Source organism: Ambystoma mexicanum, chromosome 8, assembly GCF_040938575.1.
Source record: "Ambystoma mexicanum isolate Mex_15411 chromosome 8, UKY_AmexF1_1, whole genome shotgun sequence".
Taxonomy (NCBI): Eukaryota; Metazoa; Chordata; class Amphibia; order Caudata; family Ambystomatidae; genus Ambystoma; species Ambystoma mexicanum.
The window spans coordinates 345702178-345728185 of record NC_090929.1 but is presented as its reverse complement, the minus strand read 5'-3'; the positions used below and the strand labels follow the sequence as shown (position 1 = coordinate 345728185).

The 26008-nt window shown below is 47.6% G+C and overlaps 1 protein-coding gene across 3 annotated transcripts in view; it reads left to right on the top strand.

Annotated features, from left to right (window-relative positions):
• PNPLA7 (patatin like phospholipase domain containing 7) overlaps nt 1-26008 on the top strand; it is a 2986886-nt gene that overhangs the window by 2876856 nt on the left and 84022 nt on the right. The window lies entirely within an intron of this gene.

Below are 26008 nucleotides of genomic sequence, written 5' to 3'. Positions count from 1 at the left end.
CAGCCTGGGTACATTCCACACATTAGCAGCTCTCCCCATCACAAACTCGTATGGGGACAGACCTGGTTTTGCTTGGGCTGTCATTCTCATTAACATTAAGGCTAATCTTAGGGCTTCAGGCCATTTTAGCTGGCTGTGTGCACATATCTTAGCTAACTTGTTTTTCAGGGTGCAGTTGTGTTTCCCACCTAACCCAGCCAATTGGGGATGGTTCGCGGAATGACATTTCTTATCTGTAATCCCTCACAAACGTGCTTGGTGACCAATGCTATAAAGTGCAAACCATTGTCCGACCATATCACCCTTGGTAAACCAAAACAGGGAAAGTATTCTTTTACCATTACTTTTGCTGTTGACATTACAGTGTTATCTTTCAGAGGGAAAGCTTCAACCCCTTTGCTTAATATACAAACTACCACTAGAACGTATTTAACATTCTGACATCTTTCCATCTCAATAAAATCAAAGTTTATTACCTCGAAGGGCATGGAAGGTGGCTGTCTGCTATTTTGGGTTTGTTTTACAAGTGTTCTAGGTGTTTACAAATGCCTTTTGCGCTTATGTGGGCTGTGCCAACGGCCATGGTCACTATAGCTTGTACATATACATTAGGTAACATCCCTCTCTGTTTGTCATGGTCAATCCAACAACCTTCCTCATCTACGTGGGCTGGTCCCAATCCCCACTCTTTGATTTCTTAGGCTGTGGCCTCGGCCTGAATCTCTTTTACATTGCTAATGTCCTCTTCCATCATCTCACTCTCAGCGACCCATTTAGCAAGACCCAATACGTACATTCCAGGCTGTAAGTCTGCGGCTGTTTGTTTGGCAATTCGGTCTGCAAAAGCATTGCTTTCCCAATACTGACAATGATTTTCTGGTGGGCTGCACATTCCATTATTGCTAGCTGTTTAGGTAATGCTAGTGCTGATGAAAGATGCATTATCAAGGGACCATGCTGAATCTTGGTGGCATGGGATGTCAGAAATCCTCTTTCAGCCCAAAGTTTTCCAAAATTGTGAGCTACACCAAAAGCGTACTCGCTGTCCATATAAATATTTACTTTCAACCCTTGAGATACCTCCTCCTAGTTTCTAACACTGTGTCTAGTGTGGTGATTGCATAGGCAGCAGTAGAAGTGCCATCTGGAAGTTTAAAGCAAGAACCATCATAAAATATTTCCCCATCTGAGGATGGCAGAGTTGTGTCAGTCAAATCGATTCTCCCTTCGGTTTCATTTTCGGTGATAAAAATGCAGACATGATTGGTATCAGGAATGCTACTCTCCTCTAGGGGAGGTAAAAGTTCAGCTGGGTTTAACCTGTTACATCGTTTAATTTTGATGTGGGGTGCAAATAAAATTAGCTTGTATCTAGTGAGGCGATAGGATGTGAGATGCTGTGTTTACGTTCTGTTCAATAGTACCTCTACTGAGTGAGGCACCATGATGGTTAAGGAGTGACTCAAAACCATGTCTTCGCTCTGTGTTAGTGATGCAACAGCCACAGTTTTAAGACATTTAGGCAAAGAGCATGCAACACAGTCCAACGTGGAGGAAAAATAGCTGCATAGCCTGTTCTTCCCCCATGTTCCTGCACTAAAATAGCCAAAGCACAACCCTCTCTTTCATGCACAAGTAGTCATGCACAAGAAGTCATCCGGATAAAAGTTCTAACCTCAGTTTGTGTGTTTGGAACTGCCATGTCAGAGATAGCCTGTATTCTTTCTGGTGCAAGATGGCTACCCTCCTTCGACAGGGGGTATCCTAAATAGGCAACCTCATGTTGACAATATTTGAATTTCTTCCACGAATCCTTGAGACGTTGTTAGCCAAGTGTGTTAACAACAACACAGTGCCCTCCTTGCAAGCTTCCTCTGAATCCACAGCAATAAGTAGGTTGTCAATGTACTCTATCAATGCGCAAGATGAAGGTCATTCTAAAGTGTCCAGTTGTTCTTTGAACACCCTTCTATAAATGCTTGGACTTTCAGTGTATACTTGGTGTATTCTAGTGAATGTAAAGGATAACCCCCTCACCCCCACAGAGTAAAGGCGAATACGTACCTACTGTCAGCATGTATCGGTATGCTGAAGAATGCGTTCTTTAAATCTCCCACAGAAAAATGGGTGTCCTGGGCAGGAATCATAGTAAAAATAGTTGTGATGTCAGGCACAATGGGAAATTGGGGACAAACAATTTTATTAATCGCTCGTAAATCAATTACAAAATGGTAAGGCAGTGTGTTGTCACCTTTCTTGTATACAGGAAGTATGGGACTGCTACAAGTGCTACTCGTAAACCATTCAATGACACCTAAATGTGCAAGATCTGAAATTATAATTTTGAGTGCGGCTTCTCCATCCACTGAAACCTTGTATTTTGGTATGCACGCTAATGTGACATCCAGCTTTAACTGGATGCGTACTGGTTCAACATAGAGTATTCCTACGTCATTATTGCTGAGGGCTCCTAAATAAGTGGGTACACTTTGCAATTCACTGGGTAGTGGGAATGCTAACAATTGAGATGTAGAAGAGTGCTGCGGTGCAATAGTCAAATATACTCCATCGGGTGAGCAGTAAATAACAGCATATATTTTCTTCAGTGAATTCAAGCCTAACAAGTTTTCACCACAGTTAGTTGTCAATAGAAAAGAACATGCACCAGTGAATGGTCCCAGAGAAGTAGGTACCCATTTGGAGACCGGACTTATTACAGCTATAGCAGCGAACCCTACAGAAACATATTGTTGCCCTGACAGAGGAATATCTGGAAATGATAGGTGATCAATGGCGCACTTCTGTGCAAGCGTATCAACTAGAAATGTGTGTGGCCTATCCCCAACTTTCATTGTAACGTAGGGCCCTTTTTGATTGACAGGCATACGGGTAGTTTCCCGTCCCTGTTTCGGGCTGTCCTAGCCATAGAATATGCCATCAGATGTGTAGACCTTGGAAAAATAATTCTGTGAGGAAGTGTATCAAAAATGTTGAAGGACTTAGTTGGGTGTTGCATATCTGTATTTGCTGTATTATTGCTGAATTGTGGAGGCTGGGAAAACTGGCTTCTATTCGGTCCCTGCATGCCATTGCTACATCCTCTTCCTAGTCTTGCATACATATTGTTTCCCTTCTGCTGGAGTATTGGGCATTGCGCCATCCATTGGTCCTCCTGCTTGCAGTAGGCGCACTGGTTCTCATTCACTGTCCCAGTGTGTTGCATAACCTGTCCCCTATTTGAGGCAATTCCTCGCTGTCCCCTATCTACCTGCTGTAACAACACCCCCGTCTTCAGATCTACTTTCTTCTTTTCTATCCTTTCCTTCTCATTGTTAACTGTTCTCATAATAATGAGCCATCAGCAGTTTTTTTGGAAGGTTTCTTTGTTTGCCAGGCACTCATGATTTGAGACTGAATTTCGGGCAAGAGAGCATGTACAAACTTGTCAACAAACAATCTCTTTCCTGATTCAGTGCTCATATCTTGTCCACTGTAGTCAGCAAATACCTGGTGAAATCTATTGAAATACTCTTTTGCCCCCTCAGAGTTCCCTTGCATGCAGGCCGTTAATTTGTCCCATATAATCCTTTTCTCTGGTACTGAAGTCTTAACTTTAGCAAGATGGCGTTAGGTAATGCTAATATTTTCTCTGGAGGTTTCTCACCTGCTTTTCTCTGTATTTCGGCAGCCATGAGTTTTGGCCATGTTCCCTCAATGCCATGTCCCCCCACCCCAATGCCCCGTCATCTATGTTCCTGATTTGATTCCATCATTAATCGGAAGGTAAAATGACGTGAAATAACAAATATATGTATCTTTTAAGGTAAAAACTGAAGAAGCCACGAACGACTGTACTTCCTTATGGAATCCTGTGGGGTTCTTCCTTATGTCTGGGATGGATAGATTAATCATGTTAACTTCTTGTCTGGAAAAGGGGACATATACAAATTGTTCAATATAGTGTGTGGCAACTGTTCTGGCAGGCATTTCAACACTGGCTGGCTCCTCTCTCTGTGGGACAAGTGTTGGAGGCACCTCTCTCATGGGCATCTGAGCTGTGCTTTTTCAGTCCTTTTGTTGAGCAGTAAAGCTAAGCTGAGAGACAGGGAAGTGAGTGCAGTCTCATCTGTGAAGGTGTGCTTATATATTTTCATAACATCTGCTGCAAAACACAATTTCCTTTTAATGTATGTGACTTGTAGGTATTCAGCCATTATTTGTAATACCTGTTTCTGAATGGACGGGGAGTATTGCTTAAATGTGTCATGGATCTCCAGAGGGGAAAGGGATGTATTAGAAATCCATCTAAGAGCGTCTCTTATGACGATGCACATTTCAGCATGATCTCCACCATGTTTGGAGAGATTGCTTTTCTGAATGAATGCGTTGTTTATTAAAGGTTGAGTTATTCCTAAAGCATCTAGCTTTGCTATCTGTAGTACATGTAGTTCCTCCTTATGTGAGAACAGCTCAGATAGGTGCTGATGTGCGTCTTTTAGTGTATTGATGGTGCATGCTGAATAATTTAAATGTTGCAATTCCATGGGTACTGCGATATTAGTGAGTTTACAACATTCTCGGGCAAGTGTTTTTCCCATGTGTTGAAACAAATATTTTTGTTGAGGGGTAGTCGGTCAAAGAATGTGCAAAAGCTAATTCAGTCCCTTCCAGTATATAGTCTTCTGCTGTTATTTCTAACCTTTCCTTTTTATTCTCTGTCAGTGCGCTACAAAGTCCTGCTCTCGGATCACTAAGCGGACGAGCGTAAATATTGCAGTAGAGGGGTATCGGATTTGGAAGTGGCAGGGAAGCTAGGTTGCATATCCTTAAGGAGCTCTAGTGTGGGAGGTGCAGGAGGCCAAGAGTCGGTGGCGTCACTGGTCAAGGCACCGCTGGTACATAGGGAGGTGGTGCAGTCGGACGTTCTCCTCTTTCACTCAATAGTGCGTCCATTCATTTATCAGCTGTGTGCAGCTCTTTGGATGGGTATATTTTGCATATGTCTAACTGCATTGCTCTATCTTTCGCCCTTTCACAGTCTTCTTGTTGCTTCTGGTCATGCACTAAAGCCTTTCTGTTTGGGTCATATGTTTGCGAGCTTGCTTCTGTCTACATTTGATGTGCTGGGTTGCCTCTTTGCACCAATCCCTAACCACATCAAAAGCAGCTGGTCTAGCCTTTTTCTACAATAAAACGGACCCCAAATGCTGTATCCTTGCCAGTTCAAATGACCCAAAATCAGGTTGGTGTAAATCAGGTACATGTCTGGTTTGGCGATGCCAAAGACTGAAAAACAATTGCTCCTAAACCATATTCAATGTACATATCATAGGAAGGAGGACCCTTCAGGTGGTGCAGGCTGTCCATATTCTAACCCAGTGGGTTGTTTTCTACAACAGCACAACATTGCCCAACATGTGCTGATTTTACTGAACCCAGGCATTTTTTACACAAAATGGTGTCTCAGCTGGGAAAAATATTGTGATTTTTTTTTTGTACAACCGACTAGAAAGAAACTCACCTGATTTCAATCAAACATCGCCCATCAAACGAAATCCGTGACTGGTGGTCTTCAAAAGAGCAAAACGTAGTTGCACAGCTACTTTCCGGAACCCTCGCTGAGATGATCGCTGGGCAGAGAGGCTGTTGTGAGTCACTAGTAGCAGCTACGAGAAACTTTGTCTCAGACTTGGCAGGGATCCCTAGTACTCAGTGGTCCCAACACTCGGTTACTCTGTCCTCTAAATACGATGGATCACCCTCGAAAGGGCCCACGACCCGGGTGCCAATTGTTAAACAAAAATCTGGTAACTGTACTGCAAACAAGATAAGACCAAAAGACACTGAGATGAGTATAAACAACAGAGTTTATTTGCTTCAAGCAGACCCAGGTTCTTACATATTAATAGCTGTGCAGAAGTGAGCAATTTACAGAAAGAAAATCACGTCCTTTTATGAACCCCAGTTTACATGGGTTCTGCTGCGAGTGCGATGTCATAGATGTCATAGATAATTTACAGGTCCCTGCTACTATAGGGTTTTCAGTGAAACATACATCCGTCAGTGATTTCATGCTTGTACATTCTAGCTATCTGACCTTACAAGATAACAGACTGTTCTCACTGAAAAGAGGCATTCTTACCAACATTATCTTTTGTTTTCATGACCAAGGGTTACTGTGCAGCAGCATGTTTTACAGTTTCTCTAGGATAACCCTTTCCTGGCACAAACAGAACATCTCCTGTGTCACAAACTATTCATATTATTAGTACGTGAGTTTGTGAGACCCATGCAATTAACAGCTGCAGACGAGAATATGTTAGTTAGGAGTAGAATCTCTTCTTTTTTAATTTCTCCAAGGAAGACCCCAAAGGCAGCAAGCCATTGAGCAGCTCACCCTATATTTTTCCACGCTTATTGGTCTGCATTGCTCCCAATGAGCTCCCCTTACAGAGGATCAGTCACGGTTTTCTTTCTTCAAAATGGGATACTCGGTAACCGGATTACTTGCTCCATTAGAAATATTGACAATTGTCAACAAGCAACTGGAATTAATCAGAAGTAAAGATGTCCTAGAAATACGCTGTGGAATTACACCAACACGAGAGAAACAGGAGCTTTTCGCCATATTTTCTCCTCCCGTCCTGATGAAGGCCAACTAATCCTCAGCATCATAGATCAGCTAATGAATGGACGAAACACTGTTGTGTTGACTCATATCCCAGTGTTAAAATACACACTGTAAAAGTGTTTGTAATCCGATACACTTTGTTTATATGTTCATTTGTTTTAATATGTTCTCTAACTGTTAAAAGGGTGTACATAGGTTTTGCATTGTGATCCAGGCGCATAGGCTCGGATAAGCAATAATGTATCACTTGATATATCATTTCTGAATTGATAAGTGTCCTGTTAATACCTTTTAACAAAAACAATGTTGTATGCATTAAATCATTTGGTAAAAAAAGAAAAATTCTATCTTTCCCAAAAATGATTGCTGTTTTCCAAACTTGAAACCATGATAAGGATCTTGTGAAAATTGTATGAGGTGTGTACACCACGTTCAGTCACACTGATCACTTTTTGTTTTTGGATGAAAATTATGAATTGCTGAAAGCTTGCAAAACAAAATGTTTTAGCCAAACCAAGGTATCACACTTGAAAACAGAATATTAGCATATTTAAATTTAGCAGTTTCATCTCAGCTCTTACTGGATTTGGTACAGAAGTTGTTCAGCGACCTCACTTTGCAGTGACCCTAAATATCTGCATAACCTTTGTAGTGTTTGTAACCCGGGGGAGCAGTGTGCTTTGTGTCACATTACAAGTTTACCGTATTCCGGTATAAATCCTCCAGAATACCGCCAAACAGAATTACTGTTACGATCACAGGGTGCAGCGGAATTACCGCCAGATTATAAATTGTTGTATAGCATTGTAGGTCCCCATTTATGGAGTGCATAGGACTCAATGGGGATTTCAGCAGAATTACCACTGGTAGTAATTCCCCTGGTGGTATTTCTGCTGACTTGGCCATTTTTAGCAGTATGGCAGCAGAATTATGTTTTTTATCTCCACCATACGATTGAAGTTGTAGTATGGCGGTGCAGTAATGCATCGCTAATCACTGCATTACCTCAATTTTTTCCTGTGATGAGGCCCTTTGTCTTGCCATCCAACACCACGTGGGAATTGAAAGGCAGCATGCATTCAGTGCCACCCCCTCTGACGTGTTTCTAGTCTGCTGATCTTGCACGCCCTTCCAATCCATTCTGGAAAGGGCTCCAAAACCCAAACATTCCCCAGACAGGTCATTTGCTGCCCCTGTCATTTGCTGGCCTTATTTCTGCTAAGATCACCAACAATCCCGCAAATTCTCATTATGGTTCTGGATGACTAATTGGCTCTTTCTTGGTATGGCATGCTGCCTCTTTCCCAAGTATATTGCTGCAGTGTCCTCTTTTGGTTATCTCGTGTTGTTGATCCATGGTTGTCCTTGTTCATTCTCACTCTGGCTCTGTCCCAGCACTGTGAGCTTCAAATGCATCAGTGCAGGGGAACAGAAATCATCAAATATTGATGGAACATGTTTCAGTTTAGTATTTAAGAAGAAGAAACAGAATAGAAAGAATGTATACGGTAAAAGACCCTGTGTGCGCCAGATGGAGTAATGCTGGGAAGCCTCAGATCTAGAACATGAGGAAAATGAGTGCAGAATTTAGTGGTGTGGGGAGGGTATTTGATAAAAACTGTATTCGCTTAGATAAACATGCTAAGTATGTTGTGCTATACATAGCAAGCTCTGAGTTTATACTTTTCCTTATTTATCATATGTTTCAATGGATTGCTTTTCTCCCACTGATTCCTTCCTCATCTTGATAGATAGCCTCATTCAGCTCTGCTGCACAGAAACCTTATCGACAGGGGGCTTAGTGGAACTCGACTCGGCCGTCGATCTGTCTTGCTTGGGCGTTCGTTCGTCGGCTCCGGACGTGACATCATACGTCGTATATATATTTTGTTACTACGCCCTCTGCTTCAGTTCCTTTTTTCTGCACGCTTGCATGCTCCATCAGGAACATGACTTTGAGTTTCACTCAATATTTTTCTGTCAAAATTGCAATTATTTCTTCAGAAACCTCCATTGCAATGTTAATTCAACGAGTTTCAGGCTTCAAAAGGTGCACCGATTGGGAGGCCAAAATGTCAGTTACCGACCTGCATGACATTTGTCCGTGGTGCTTCGATGTGTGTCACAACACAGAGGCCTGGGCGTCGTGCTCGGAAATGCAGCCGTAATCCCTACGTGAGAGAGCCGGGAGACTGGCTTTGGGCTGACCATCAACAAAATCTCTGGCGCAGTCACTCATGTGGCCTTCAGAGGCCGAAACGGAGGAGCTCACCCCAAAAAGGAGAAGGATAGGCATCAAAGCTAAGAAGGGGTCTCACTCGCGAAGCCATTCTTCTTCGACTTCTTCTCGAAAGAAAAAAAGGGTGCCACCACCAACGCAAATTCAGCTCGTCGTCGGAACGAGGTAAGGGACAAAGCACTCGAGAAGAGTGAGAGAGTTTTAAAACGCAAACACTGGAATTGTTTAAATGGCAGGCTGCTGTCGGTGCGGTCCCTCCCCTTGACCAGCAAGCCTTGGCAGCAAAAGCGGCATGCAGTGCTTCCAGACCCACGCTAGCCGGTCCGTCGACTCCATCGACGTCGACCAAGCCTTCCGGCTCGACACAGACAAGGGCACATAAACCGTTGATGGTTGTCTGTCAAAAGGCTCCTACCCACGACTTTCATTCGTCGTCCATGCCTCCCTCGGCGCTGACAGCCATTCCCTCGGTGCCAATAACCGTCCCGTTGACATCCACAGGGAAACCTTCAAATCCGACTATCACCAACGGGGTCCCGTTATCGAGGACAGGATTTTTTGAGTCGATGCAATCAATCTTTGACGTCGACCAACCCGACGACCAAGGAGATATAGACCCAATCTATTCTGGCACCGGCAGATTTTATTTTTTCGGCGACCAAGACGATTTATTAGCCTTAGCCCAAGGATTTCAAGATGCAAGTGGGCTGGACACGTCCCCAGATCTAGAGTTCCAACAAGGCCAACCCTACAAGCATGCTTATGCTAAATTCAGGGCCTTAGTGGAAACAGTGGTAGACACCCTTGGCTTAAAAACCCATGCTGCTCCCCTTCAGGAACGTCCAACAGTTGAGCATAATATGCCTTTCAACCCAGTTATAGCTGATCTTCTAGTCTCCTTATGGCAGCATCCATGCTCAATACCTCCCGTAAGCTTCAATTGCATGGGAAAATATAGGCCGGCAAGAGGAGATCCTTGTTTCTTCTCCTCGCTACCTTCACCAGAAGGGTTGGTAGTGCAAGCTGCCACTATCACCACCAGACTTGCAGCCTCCATGTCCAATCTACCTCCAGATAGATAGGGTAAGAAACTTGACGCCATGGCCAAGAACGTTTTTACTTCAGGCAGTATGGCCTTAAAGGCCACTAGTGTGACATGCGGCTTTGCCAAATATTTGTTTGGTCTGTGGAAGGCTGTAGAACATGCTACCCAGTACATCCCAGAAGGTTAAATGTTGAATGGTTTTATATGGCTGGAGGAGGATGGGAAGGAGGTGACCAAGCAGTCGTTACAAACGGGCCTGGACGTGGCAGACTGCATTGGCCGGTCATTGGAATAGGCAGTGGTAATGAGAAGACAGGCATACTTGAAAACCTCTTAAATCTCCCCAAATGTTTAGAACAGGCGGGTGGACTTTGATTTTTTTAAGGAGATAGGCTTTTTGGACAAAAAGCTGCTGACTTTCGAACAAAAATGTAAAGAGTAAAAAAGCCTGCCTTTAGCTTTGCCTCAAGAGGCACAGGCTATTGACGCTATGTACCTTGTGGCAGGAAGGGGCAGCTCCTGCAAGCCAGACAGGGGCAGAGGCATTTCTCGCGTCCCAGAAGGGGAAGCGGGGCTTCTCGGGGCCAACAGCCAGTGGCAGGGGCGGCTTTGCCCTCTAAGCCGCTTTGATTTCCCCTCCCACGACTTACCAGTTGGTGGACGGTTGGCAGGACATTGGCCCGATGGCAGGAGATTACCTATGATGCCTGGGCCCCGCTGACAATCCGTTGGGGTTATTGTCTGCCCTTTTTAAGATAGCCACCGGACAGACCCCCACTGCCTTCAATCCAACCAGGACAGGAGCTCCAGGAAGATCTTCCTGAGGGCCCTGTTTAAGGGTGCCATGGGAGTGGAAGCTCCCGACCAGAGATGCTCGGGCTGGTATTCCTGCTATTTTCTGGTGCCCAAGCAAGGAGGAAGGCTCCGTCCCATTCTGGACCTCAGGGCCCTACACAAGTTCCTGAGGAAGGATAAATGAGAGAAATCCTCCACTCTCTTGAACTTCAGGACTGGCTGGTGTCAATAGACCTACAGGATGCTTATTTACATGTTCCGATACATCAAAAGCACAGGAAGTTCCTAAGGTTCCTCATAGGGGACAAGCACTATCAGTTCAATGTGCTTCCCTTTTGGGTTGACTTCTTTTCCAAGGGTCTTCACCAAGCTCATGGCGGTAATTGCAGCTCACCTCAGGAGATCCGGGGTTCATGTATTTCCATACCTGGATGACTGGCTGATCCGGGGGAAGTCAGCGGGGCAAGTCTTACCTCATCTGGAGTATACTTCCCTACTACTGCACAGGCTGGGCTTCTCCCTCAACTTGTAGAAGTCTCCTCTGACATCTGTCCAAAAGCTTCAGTTCATTGGCGCAGTCCTAGATACTCGGATAGGGAAGGCTTTACCTCCTGAAGAGAGAGCTCACAGCATAGCACAGATGGTACATTTGTTCCCAGAGCCACTCCACTTTATCAGCGGCTTCCTTCCTCTGCCTCTTAGCTCACATGGCCTCCTGTATTTTTCTAGTGCCAAAGGCCTGGCTGCGCATGAGATCCCTTCAGTGGCTCCTAAGGGACCAGTGGTCTCAGTACCTGGGAGCGCTCACAGAATCCTCTAAGTGTCCAACAAAGTGGTCCACAACCGCGACTGATGGGATAATTGCAACAATCTTATAGCAAGGGAACACTTCTGGCCTCCTTGACCTTTGGTCACGAACCAAAGCCATTTGGCACATCAGCAGGCTAGAGTGGCAAGCTATCAGGCTAACCCAAGTTCTCACGGATGTGTCTCTGAAGGGTTGGGGTACTCACTGCGAGGACTTGCAGGTGAGCGGCCTTTGGTTACAAACCAAAGCCAGGTGCCACATCAACAGGCTAGAGTTGCGAGCTATCAGGCTAGCTGTGAGGGCCTTTGCTCCTACTCTCAAGGGGAAGCATGTCCTGATTCTAACGGCAACACGGTGGACATGCCTGACCAAGGAAGGTGGCGTGCACTCCCGCCCCCTTTATAGAGAGGCGGTGCAGCTATGATATGATATGATAGGTTATATATAACGTGCTTAATACCCAGCGGTTTCTAAGTGTCGACTCGGGGATCAAACCGCTGTTGCTCCGTGCCGTCTTGCTTCCAAGGCGAGCACGTTGCCCCTGTGCTATCCTCCCGAGACCGTGGTTCTGGTTACTAGAGAACCGGATCTCAGTCTCAGCAGTTCATCTGGCGGAGACACAGAAAAGTTTGGCAGATGATCTGAGCAGGCAGAGCACAGTCTTACACAAGTGGGAAGTGTGCCAGGAAGTCCTGGAAGAGGTCTTCTCTCTCTGGGGTACATACGTAGTGGATCTGTTCTCCACAGAGTCAAACAGGAAGTGCAAACAGTTTTGTTTGAGGGATAATGGTGCACTGGGGGACGCTTTTCTAGTGGACTGGACCTTCCCTCTCCACTACGTCTTGCCTCTGACTGCCGTCATTCCTTGGATTCTCAGGAGGTTGAAAGATTCACAGCGACCATGATCTTTATTGCCCCGGACTGGACGAGGAGAAGGTAGTGCTCTGATTTCTTGGATCTGTCCATCTGTCCACCTCACTGTTTGCCTCGGCATCTGGAGGTCCTGACCCAGTCTGAAGGTCGAGTGATTCACCTGACCCCGGACTCCCTCAACCTACATGCCTGTCTCTTGAGAGGATGAGGTATGATGACTGGGACCTCTCAGGGGAAGTACTTGAGGTGTGGCTGGCTGCTTGCACACAGTCTACAAGATCTCGTGCAGGTAGAGAAGATTTGAGGCATGGAGCAGAGAGCGCGATATTGACCGCATCTCTTGCGCCACGCCTACTGTGATGGAGTTCCTTCTGTCCCTGGCCTCAGCAGGGCTTCAGGTTATCACAGTCAAAGGATATTTGGCTCTTTGTGTGTGTTCAAAAGGTCCCCAGATCAAGGTTCTTACTTCACTATTCCGGTCATGGCTCAATTCCTGAAGGGACTTCACAATACGTTTCTGCCAATCCCTTTTGTTGTCCGAGATTGGGACTTTAATCTGGTTTTGATTTATTTGATTGCGGCTCCGTTCGAGCCCTGGCACTCTTGTTCCATAAGACTGTTATCTCTTTAAACAGCTTTCTTGGTTGAAATCGTGTCGGCCAGGAGGGTTAGTGAATTGCAGACATTGTGCCCAAACCTCAGTTTTTACGATTCTTTCAGGATAAAGTTTCTATCAGTCAGGCCTGGCTTCCTTCCTAAATTTCACCTCTCTCAATCTATTGATTTGCATGTCTTTTACCCTACACCAGATCCCTCGAAAGAGGAAGAGTGGTTCCACCGTCTTGACCTCAGGAGAGCCTTACGTTTTTATGTGGCTTGTACATCCGTGTTTCGGAAGACTGGCCCGTTGTTGGTTGCCCATTCATTATCCCGTAAAGGCCTCCCCATAACCTGTCGCATTGGATTATTTTATGTGCATCAGAATGTTACCAGTCGCCAGGCAGGGAGCATCCTCTGGCATCAGGGCACATTCCACCAGGGGGGTCCTAGACTCTACAGCCTTACAGAGGGGAGTTCCTATTAGGGACATGTGTCGTGCAGCCACTTGGTCGTCCCTGCATACATTTGTCAAGCATTATTCTTTAGATGTTGCACCTAGAGCTGATGCACCATTTGGTAGAGCAGTTCTGCAATATCTGCTTGTTGAAAGCTTTCTGCCCTCCTCTGTTATCCTAACTGCTTGGGGAGTCTGTCAAGATGAGGAATCTGAGGAGTAAAGCAATCACTTGAAGGAGAAATTACTTACTGTAATTATCTTTCTATGGAATCTTCTCCCGCCCCTCCCATCCGTCCCTGTCCAGTCCTTGTGGATTTCTGTCCAAGCGAGGAGAGAACTGATAATGGCTCAAAGGTGACCGCTTCTATCTTACTGATCACTTGTTCTAAAAAAAGAAATGTAAAACAAAAATCTATTTTTCTAATCTAATAATTCTGTGGGGTCTCCCCATTGTGATGTATCCCATTGTTAACGTTTTATGCAGGTTGGTTGGCCTACATCCCGTTGTTTTCCTCTGCAGTGTTCATGCAAAGGGGAAATAGGGGTGAACTGAAGAATGGGGCATAGTGACGTGGTATATATAAGACGCCTGACATCACGTCTGGAGCCGACGATCGAGCGCCTGGCAAGACGGATCTACATTCGAGTCAAGGTGCACTACTCCCCCTGTCGAAAAGGTTTCCGAGTATCAGAGTTGGATGAGGATATCTATCAAGATGGGGAATCTTCGGGAGAAGGATCCATAGAAAGATCATTACTGTAAGTCATTTCTCCATTTGTACTGTGAAGTCATCTTCCTGACTCTGAGGACATCTAGTGGGTTGACGGTGAGTGCATTAGTGGTCTGGCTGGGCAGAATTCCCTGATCACCTCACTTACCACATGTCAGTGGGCAGGTAACAAACACATGTAGAATCACCCCATGGGTTACAGCAGGGTATCCTCAAGTATTTATTTATTTTATTTTATTTATTTGTCTGTTTATATAGCGCTGCAGCCCGCGGACATCAGAGCATGTTACATGAAGACAGGACGGATTAGTTCAGGACAACGAGACAGTGGTATCAGTCACATGTAAAATATCAGTGGGTGATTGGTGCAGGGGGTTGACTAGGGTGCATGATGGTATCTTATTTGAACAGGAGTGTCTTAAGTCTTTTCCTGACAGTGAAGTTTTTAGTGGCAGATCATGCTCAACTCAAGATACTCATTGCGAGTGTGGCGGTCCAGAAACAAGGGTGCCGGTAAGCCTACTGCACCCTTGTTTTCCGGACCACCACTCCGAGTCTGCCTGGGTCAGACCTGCTGGGCGCAATGGCCCCTGCAGGCAGACTTTTCATGGAAGCACTGGCAATGTTAGCAACGGTGCCAGTGCTTCCATCTCCCCACTCATATGGAGTCCTGTGGGACTCCATGGTAATGGGGAGTTACCGAATCTGAAGCATGACTTCTTGCACCGCCGGGATTTGTAATATCCCGGTGGCACCGGGTAGTCAGGCAGCAGATTCAGTGTTCCTGGGTCAGCGGCAACTCGCCAGCGACACCGGCGGATTGCTGCCGGCCTCGGAATGAAGCCTACTGTCTTATAAAGACTCTGGCACTTTAATTAAAGACTCATAACGTAATAAATATCAATGTTTGTTTAAGAGTGATAAGTATTTGGAACAATATGAAACCAGTAATAGAAGTCTCTCTACACACCCAAAAAATGAGAACTTTTTATATTCCCCCACTAGGGCAGTTCGTGCACACTGCGAGCGAGGGAAGACATTTATTGAAGGAAATAGATTTCTCCAGCATTGGATCTTTCATGGATTCACATGCTTAGAATATTCCCCGTCGTCAGACTGGGACTCCTCGGTACACATATATAGCCTTTTGCTATAGGAAAACTTCTGACACTTTTGTGTCCTATCTACGTCCTTTTAGGACCCGCCTACGCATGCTCCGTAGGCCATCACGGTATAAGAGGCCCGCCCCCGCGGCTCCCCTTCAGATTTCAACCGTCTCCAAAGTAGTGGGATCTCCTCGCGTCGTCTTACTATTTTATACAAGGTTGTGTACTTGGAGTTGGAGTTAGGTGTTCCGTCTGCGCGCGACGTGCAGCTTGAAAAAAGTTTACGAGGGGGACGGACATATGGATTGTATATACTGTCTCCACCCTCATCATTCGGCTGATAACTGTGACATATGCAAAGGATTTTCTCAAAAGACACTCAAAGACCGAAATCGACGGCTGGTGGCATGGTTGAATGATGGAGCGGGGGCATACCCCCCTTCGGAGGTAGGCTCCACACAATCGGCGAAAACATCACACCGCGCTGTGTCATTGGAACCACCGGCGAAGAAATCTCGACCGACGGAAAAAGAGTCATCTCGGAGTCATTCAGCTAGAGAATCTTCGTCGAGAAAATCGTCATCTTCGTCAAAAAAGCATGACAAGGAAAGGCCGAAATCCTCCTCGGGCGATCACCATAGATCGACCACGAGTCGAGAGTCGAGTAAAAGCAGGCCAAGTGTGGAAAAGGCGGGACCGCCTAAACCACCTGTTAAGCCACCGTCGTCGACGGCGGTCCAGTCATCGGCCTCCACCCTATCACTGACGCATGTGGTATCCACCGTCCCACCGACAACGACTGCGACGGTGGCCTCGTCAACAGAGGTTCTACAGGAAGCCTGGAGGCCTGAAGTTTTTGATCCGATCCCTCCGGATACTTTACTGCAGGAACAGGCAGTGTCGCTGTCCTCGGGGGAGGACGAGAGCGGGAGAATAGCTGGCCCGGCAGACCTCGGGCTACGAGTGGTTGACAAGTCGTCGACGAGGGGATCCGGAATTCCGACGTCTGCCCCTCTTCTCAATCCTCAATCTGTTTTGTTGTTGGAGATTCTGTCCACGCTTCATTCTTTAGTACAGTCGTTGGACCAGAGACTACCTCAGGTAAACCTGCCACAGTCACCCGTCGACGAGCCGGGCCCGTCCTGTCCACCGACTCACTTACGCACGCCAGTCTCAGCACCACAGGCACCCCAAGAGGAAGGTGAGCTGCCAGATTCGGAGTCTGACAGAGGAGGCATGTCGGATATCTCATCATCCCCCTCCAGGGATCCAACCTGGGAGTCAGAGGTGGAGTTAGAAACCCCAAGAAGCCCGGCTCACCCGTCCCCCCCGGACGATATTGCATCATTCCATTCTATGATGGAGAAGGCGTGTAAGGAATTTGGTTTGTTCCAGGAAGAACAGAAAAAGGACTGTTTTTTGTTCCACCACATGGGTAAGAGAAGGTCAGTGTTCTCAATACCCATACTAGATCACGTGTGGAAGGAGGGTTTGCAGACAATGCGTCACCCCTTTTCGGAGCCGGCGGTAAAAGGATGCCTTGAGAAAAAGTTTAAGGCTCCAGAGTCTACCCCCAAGTGCTTATCCTCCCAACCAACGCCTGAATTGGTGGTGTCGGCAGCAGCGGCGAGGAAAGCAAAGGCCCAGCACAAGTGCACGACTCCGCCTGAAAACGAGGCAAGACGTCAGGATGCCTTCGGCAAAAAAGTGCTATCCGTGGGAGCAACTACAGTAAAGGCCGCAAACTCTCTGGCTATTGTAGCCAGATACGACAGAGAAATGTGGCACAGGCTGGCTCCATTGCTGGATCATCTTCCGGATGAGCATAGGAAGGCAGCGATGTTACTTGTCCGAGAGGGTGAGGGAGCCTCCAGTCACGCAATAAACATCGCGGTTGACCTCGCTGAATCGGGCTTCAAGCAAGTCAATAATGGGGTCGTGTTACGACGACAGTCATGGCCTAAGTGTACCTACTTCAGACCAGAGGTACAATACAAAGTATTAGATATGTCCTTTGATGGAGACCTTCTCTTCGGAGAGAAAGTAGATGAGGCCCTAAAGGGAATGAAAGAGGACTCGGACACGGCACGTTCATTAGGTGCCCTCCAGAGTGGCCAAAGCTACAAGTCTTTTCGTCCCTTTAGAGGGGCTTCAGGTAATTCCAGATTATCTGCGTCAGGATACAGATCCTTTGGCAGGTCGGCTTACCCCTCCCAGTGATACAGGCGTGCTCCCCAAACTGCAAACCGACGCGGAACTTCCAGACTTCCAGGAAGAGACCGTCCTATCCGTTGTCATCGAGAGACAAGCAAAATAAAGATCAGCAATGACGAGCAACACACCGTTCTGGGGGGAAGAGTATCAGCCTATGTCGACGAATGGGAACGAATAACGACAGATCAATGGGTGCTGGACACAATAAGGAACGGACATTCTCTACAATTCAAGCACAGCCCTTCGCACATTCCACCTGCGTTCACCGCTCATTCCCATCTGAGGGTACTGCAACAAGAGGTAACACTCATGTTAGCAAAGGGCGTGATAGAATTAGTTCCAACCTCACAGAAAGGTCAGGGAGTCTACTCAAGATACTTCGTTGTAAAAAAGCCGAACGGAAAATGGCGTCCCATTCTAGACTTGCGCGATCTCAACAAGTCCTTAAAGAGCCTAAAATTCAAAATGCTCACGCTGCAAGAAGTGATCCGAGCCATTCAAGAAGGGTATTTTCTAGCGTCCCTGGGTTTGCAGGACGCGTACTTCCATATTCCAATGTGTCGGAAACACAGGAAGTTCCTGAGGTTTGTGATAGGGCAGACTCACTACCAGTTCACTGTTCTTCCCTTTGGGCTCAAAACCTCCCCCAGAACGTTCACGAAATGCCTGGCCCCAGTAGCGGCCTGGCTAAGGAAGCAAGGCCACCATGTATACCCATACCTTGACGACTTGCTGGTAAGGGGATCCTCCCCAGCGTCGACCAACACAAGTTTGCAAGCCACCATGCAACTTCTACAACAGCTGGGATTTGCCATCAACTTCGAAAGATCCTCTCTGCGGCCATCGAGAATGTTGGTGTTCCTGGGGGCACAGTTCGTGACCCAGTCGGGGCTAGTGAAGCCTTCCCTCAACAGAACCTCAAAACTCAATCAACTGGCGAGCCGACTACGGCGAAACACCAAGCTCTCGGTGAGGAAATACGTATCGGTCCTAGGGGCCATGGCATCCTGCATCCATCTGGTGGCAAACTGTCGCCTATTCATGAGGCCAGTTCAGGAGTTCCTTGCGGACCGGTGGACACAGGCCCAAGGATCGTGGTTAGACAAGATAATCATCGACGACGACAAACTCCTTCAGACCCTTCAGTGGTGGCAGAGTTTCCACAATCTGAACAACGGTGTACCCCTACAGGAACCAGAGTTCCAGCGAACCATAGTCACGGATGCGTCCCTAACTGGATGGGGAGCTCACATGGGCACTCTTCAAACGCAAGGTCGTTGGTCTCAAATGGAGTCACTCCTACACATCAACGTGTTAGAGCTCAGAGCAGTGCGATGGGCCTTGAAGGCGTTCCTACCACACATCAAGGGATCGAGAGTACGAGTGCTGACGGACAATGCGACGGCCATGTTTTATTTGAGAAAACAAGGAGGGACGCGATCCAGGACTCTTTCCATGGAGGCCCAGAAAGTATGGCATTGGGCATTAAAGCACAAGATTTCCATCGTGGCTCACCATCTCCCGGGAGTGAGGAATTCGCAAGCAGATTCCCTCAGCAGAAGGATGGCCCAGATACACGAATGGGAAATGGACACAGTTCAGCTGACGAAAGTTTTCGAGAAATGGGGTCGCCCCCACTGGACGTTTTCGCAACGAAGGAAAACAAGAAATGCAAATAATTCGCAAGCAGATGGCCTCAGGAGGGTTCCATGGGGGAGGCGTTCTCCTTCCCATGGACGGACAAGTTCCTTTATGCTTTTCCTCCGTTTCCCCTCATACGGAGGACAGTGCAGTGGATACGCAGGTACAGTTGCCGGGTAATTCTAGTGGCACCGTACTGGCCGCGGCAACTGTGGTTTTCCAACTTGTTCCACTTGTCGCTGGAACATCCAATAGCGTTTCCGAGAGTCCCGAACCTACTGTCCCGGGACAAAGGTACGGTGTGGCATCACGACCCGGACAGTCTCAACCTCACAGCCTGGCTCCTGACTTTTCGGAATTCGGTACCTTAGACGTTTTCGGAGGATTGTCAGAAAATTCTGCAAGCGGCTCGGGCCCCTTCTACCAACAAATCTTACACCTATAAGTGGCAAAGGTTCTGTGAATGGTGTCAAGGACAACAAGGTCTACATCCGTTGAAGGTGACTCCGGAGCAAGTTCTACCTTACCCTCTTCACTTGGCAGAGGGGGGTTTATCTTTCACATCGATAAAGGTGCCCCTGGCGGCCATCTCTAGGTTCATGAGGAAGAGACAGTCGTCTCCTCTATTCAGCGACAGACTTGTGAAACACTTCATGTGGGGCTTATTTCGAACTTTTCCCCCATTAAAACGTTTCCCATCAACATGGAGTCTCAACATAGTGTTGGCAGGCTTAATGAAACCAACCTTTGAGCCTATGGCCACATCGGACATGAAATTCATATTGTGGAAGTTGGCATTCTTAATTGCTATCACGTCAGCTAGGAGAATCTCGGAACTGCAAGCGTTGGTCGTAGACCCTCCATACCTAAGATTCTTTAAAGACAAGGTGGTTCTGGCAACTAATCCTACGTTCGTCCCGAAAGTTCCTACAGTGTATCACAAACACTCGTCCATTGTTCTCCCTACTTTCTTCGCGACCCCATCATCGGCAGCAGAAAAAGCTCTTCATACCTTGGACGTTAAGAGGGCCCTAAAATTTTACCTACATCGTACACAAGAACTCAGGTCAACTCGACAACTGTTCATCGCGTATGGTCCGTCGACGAGAGGAAAGGCAATTTCTAAGCAAGGATTGGCTCGATGGGTCTTGTCAACGATTGCGTTTTGCCACTCCAAGGCCGGAAGGCCTCTGCAAGGGCGTCCTAGAGCCCATTCTACAAGATCAACGTCCTCCTCAGCAGCATTATGGGCAGGAATTCCGCTAACGGACATATGCCAGGCTGCGGCATGGTCAGTGCCCCACACGTTTACCCGCCACTACTCCCTTGCCAGGCAGCATGCGGACGAGGTGCAGATGGGAAGAGCAGTCCTGTGCCATCTGTTTCAATAAGGTAAGCTCCACACTGTGGAGAGTTTTTTCTACCTGTTGGTGACCGTATGCTTTATGAAGGTACAGTTATATGGGTAAACTTATTACTGGTGTACCTATGCGTTGTGTATTGTGGTGAGGGTATATTACATTACATTCTCACCGCCGTCTTCAGGTTTACTGCTATACAATCTATTCTAAGCATGTGAATCCATGAAAGATCCAATGCTGGAGAAGGGAATAGTTTCTTACCTGTAACTCCATTTCGAAGGGATTGTGTCCTCCGACGTATTCCTTATCTTAGATAGAAATCCTTCAGCTTTGCTGGCCTCGGAAAATTTTTTCGCCAGAGGGCGCTGCGCGTCGATGATCGCCGAGTCGATGACCCTCGACGGCCTCCGTGCCGACGTCGACGTCATCCTGCCTATAAAGGCCGCGCGCAGCGTCCGTTGCTCAGTTCCGTTTTTCCGCGCTTCGTTGTGCCTCGGAACACCGTTGCTCAGTTCTCGTCAAGATAACGTATATAATAACTACTATTTACCTCGATATCGATGGCATCCTCCTCCGACCCGACGACCCCTCGGTCCGGTTTCAAAAAGTGCCGAGACTGCGGGAAGAAAATGTCGTTGACGGACCCTCACAGGGTCTGTTTGTGGTGTCTGGGAATCACGCACCAGAGTTCGGAGTGTGAGGAATGCCTTTCCATGACGGCGAAAGCCTTGAAGGAGCGTAGGGGGAAGCTCGAGAGAGGTAGGTCAACTTTAACTTCCTCGAAAGCTTCTTCGGTAGAGTCGAGACGTTCGTCTCCTCACCATAAAAAACACTCTCGATCTAGATCACGAAGTGGCTCCCACCACTCGTCGACATCGAGACACTCGAAGAAGAGACGTAGGAGATCCCCTTCGTCATCTTCGTCGAGTTCTCCTGAGAGAGTTCATTGCCCCACAAAACGCAGCTCGCAAGCTGAGTGGGAGGAATTCAGGAAAAAGATGCTAAGCGTCTTCGAGAAAGCGGCCTCGTCCCCCTCGAAGACAGCTGAGGGTGATACCCCGGGTAAAAAACCCAAAAAATCTAAACGCCGCGAGTCGCAGTACCCGGCGGAAAAGTCAACCCGAAAGCGCCTCGAGCCATCGGGAGATAAAGCATCATCGACGCCATCGTCGAAAACTCCTTCGAAACAGAGGTCGGCGCCATCGACGCCGTTGTCGAAGGATTCATCGGCGCATCAGTCGATCGAGTCGACGCCGACGTCGACGCCGATATCGACGCCGGTGAAGGAAAGAACCACGGCTACTCCACAGCCAACGGTTAGACAAAAGACCTCCGACTCGACGCCGAGAACGTCGACGTCGTTCTCGAGCAAGACTCCGATCCTTTCGAGTTCTTCGAGGCCTAGTACACATTTCTCGACGCTTTTCACGGCGCCTTCGAGTACTTTCACGTCGGTGTCGACGACATCGACGTTTTCAAGGCCTGTGATGATGGCTCCTTCTGCATTGGAAATGGGGTTTATACCATTCCAAAAACCAATGTATCCCCCTTTAACCTCGATTTTTGAGGAAAGGGAGGATTCAGACCAAGATATTGATTTACAGAGGACCACATCACCAGAGCCAGAGACTTTCGCCTCTGAGGAAGGAAGATTAAAAAATCTTCAGGATGCACTTCAGGAAGCTAGTGGCTTGGACACTTCTCCTGAAGCAGAATTTATCAAACCAGACCCAGGAGAACATGCAGAGACTCCATATAGAGCTCTGATGTCTAGAATCATAGAATTTATGGGTTGGTCTGCACCTTCTCCTGCCTTTCAGCAGGATGACCTCACTGACATACTGGACAAGGGCCCACAGGAGGATCCTGTGGTTCCATTTCACTCTGCTCTACAGAGAAGGATTTTGACAAACTGGGAAACGCCAGAAATTATCCCGGCAGTAAATAAAAAACTGTCAACAAAATACAGGGTGGCTAGTTCTGACCCTGAATATTTGTCAAAACACCCTACTCCTGAGAGCTTGGTTGTACAGGCTGCAACCTCATCAGGCAGCACATCTGCATACCCCACTGCTCCGCAGGATAGGGATGACAAAAAATATGATGCCATGGCTAAGAAGGTTTTTTCTGCCTGTAGCATGGCGTTAAAGTCTATTAACGCGACCTGTACGCTCGCTAGGTTCAGCCACACCCTTTGGGAGTGCGCTTCATCAGCGGCTGACTGCCTCCAAGAAGGAGAGGAAAGGGACGCATTTTTAAACATCATCAGGGATGGTAAAGATGCGATGTGCGAGACCCTACAAACTGGCCTAGATTCTGCTGACAGTATCAGCAGGGCCATGGCGGCAAGTACCACAATCCGCAGGCATGCGTGGTTGAGGAAGTCTGGTTTTGCCTCTGACGTGCAGACCAGGCTTTTGAATATGCCCTTTGACGGTTCTACCCTCTTTGGAAAGAAGGCGGATGACAGTTTGGAGAAACTGCAAACGTCCAAGGCAGCAGCCAAGTCATTGGGAGCTGCTATCCGTCAGAATACCTTTCGTCCTTCGGGATCATCGTGGAGAGGACGGTCCTTTCGTTACTATTCCTCATATGGAAGGGGCAGGGGACGACCGGCTCAAAGAGGCCAAGGAAGATTTACCCGTGGTGGACGGGGTAGGGGAAAGAAAGCCGCACCCGCAGGAGCAGGAGCCACTTTACCTTCGGCAACTGCATCAGCCGCTTCAAAACCACTCTGAGGTCTCCCCTCACAGAACACCAGTAGGGGGCAGGTTAACTCACCATCTGACGGAATGGCAGGCTATTACGTCAGATGCTTGGGCTCTGGAGACAGTAGCCCAAGGTTACTGCCTGCCCTTCCTACATATCCCTCAGAGTCATCCACCGGGGAACAACCCTTTGAAGCTTCCAGATCCGCTCCTCTTGCAGGAGGTTTTAGACCTGCTAGAGAAAGGTGCCATAGAACTGGTACCTGTAGCGGAAAGGAACAAGGGTTGGTACTCCCCCTACTTCATAATACCGAAGAAGGACGGAGGACTGAGACCCATCTTAGACTTACGGGAATTGAACAAATTCCTCCGAAAGGACAAGTTCAAGATGGTGACTCTCTCTCAGATCCTTCAGGCCCTCCAGCTTCAGGACTGGTTGGTATCTCTAGACCTCCAGGACGCTTATTTCCATGTGCCGATCCATCCCAGGCACAGGAGATACCTGAGGTTCGCAATTGGCAGCTCTCATTATCAATTTCGAGTTCTGCCATTTGGGCTAACCTCCGCCCCGAGGGTCTTTACCAAGCTAATGTCGGTTGTGGCTGCAAGTCTAAGGAGGGAAGGGATTCATGTCTACCCTTACCTAGACGATTGGTTGATCAGAGCTGTATCTTCGGAACAGGCTCAGAGACAACTAGATTATGTTTGCCACTTCCTTCACAAGCTGGGCTTCTCCCTCAATTTAAAGAAGTCACAGATGATACCATCACAGAGACTCCAATTCATTGGAGCAGTCCTGGACACTTCCCTGGGAAAAGCCTTGCCACCAGAGGTGAGGGCTCGAGATATTCTGCAGATGGTCATCAGATTTCAGAATGCCCAATATCTCCCAGCCTACGACTTTCTGAGGTTGCTAGGCCTCATGGCATCCTGCATATTCCTCGTGCCGGAGGCTCGCCTGAGAATGAGATCCCTCCAGTGGGCACTGAGAACTCAGTGGTCACAGTTCTCAGGAAGGATGACAGATCTCCTTCGGATCCCGGTCAAAGTAGCCCGAGACCTTCAGTGGTGGGCCTGTCGGGAGAACATCCTGAAAGGAGAAATGTTTTGGCAACCATGGCCGGAGATAACAGTAGTCACGGATGCCTCACTCACGGGGTGGGGAGCTCACGCCAACGACTTGACCATCAGCGGTCGTTGGTCTCCATCGGAGTCCAGACTACATATCAACCTGTTGGAGCTGAGAGCCATCAGACTAGCGCTGAAGGCTTTTCTGCCGTCTGTACGGGGAAGAAACGTCCTAATAATGACGGACAATACAGTGGCCATGCACTACCTCAACAAAAGAGGAGGCGTAGGCTCACTACCACTGTGCAGAGAGGCGATGCAGCTCTGGTTTTGGGCAATTCAGGAAGGAATCTCTCTATCGGCAATTCACCTAGCCGGAGAGAAGAACTTGACAGCGGACGCTCTGAGCAGGCAGAGCACAGTCTCTCACGAGTGGGAGATAGCTCAGGAAGTCCTTCAAGAGATCTTCGCCCTTTGGGGAACCCCTCAAGTGGATCTGTTCGCCACCAGTATCAACAGGAAGTGCGACAGATTTTGCTCAAGGGAATTTCCCCCGAGAGGAGCTCTAGGAGATGCGTTCGTAGTGGACTGGGAGTTCCCACTTCTGTACGCGTTCCCTCCGGTCCCTGTCATTCCTCAAATGATCAGGAGGTTGAGAAGGTTTCGGAAGACCATGATCCTAATTGCCCCGGATTGGGCCAGGAGAACGTGGTACCCGGACCTTCTAGACATGTCCATCTGCCCTCCAATTCGACTGCCATACAGAGAGGATCTTCTCTCGCAGAAGGAAGGTCAGGTTCTCCATCCAGCCATCAAGACCCTCAACCTTCACGCTTGGTGTCTGAAAGGTTGAGGTACAAGGATTGGGACCTTCCGGATGATGTTATGGAGGTGTTGCTTTCGGCCAGAAGGCCGGCAACTAAAACTCTATACCGCTGCCGTTGGAACAAATTTTGCAGCTGGTGCAGAGAAAAGAATATTGAACCCTTTTCTTGTGGTACACCTATGGTGTTGTCATTCTTACTTTACCTGGCTAATTCAGGCCTACAGGTTGGCACAATTAAGGGCTATCTCGCAGCGCTATCAATCTTTAAGCGCACTGCAGAGGAGCCTTCATACTTCAAAATTCCATTGGTAATACAATACCTAAAAGGATTAACTAATGTTTATCCCCCGAAACCTTTTCAAGTTCCCTTATGGGATTTAAACCTAATTTTAAACTTCCTAAAGGGTGCCCCTTTTGAACCACTACACTCTTGTTCATTGAAGCTTCTCACCCTCAAAACTGTTTTGCTAATAGCATTGACATCTGCTAGAAGGGTTAGCGAGTTGCAAGCCTTATCGTGTAAACCTCCACATACAATCTTTTACAAGGACAAAGTTGTTCTTCAGGTGAAGCCTAACTTCCTCCCGAAGGTAGTCTCGGAGTTTCACATCACTCAGAAGATTATATTACCTTCTTTCTACCCTCCTCCTCATCCGGGGAAGGAGGAAGAGAGACTGCACAGGCTGGACCCTAAGCGAGCCTTGAGCTTCTATATCAGCAGATTGGCTAAGATCAGACAAGCAGACCAACTCTTTGTAGGTTATGCAGGACATAAGTTGGGCCTTCCAATAACAAAACAAACCATCTCCAGATGGATTATTTTAGCCATTCTGGAGTGCTACAAATTGGCAGGAAAGGAGCCTCCTCAAAATCTAAGGGCTCATTCTACCAGGGGTATCGCAACA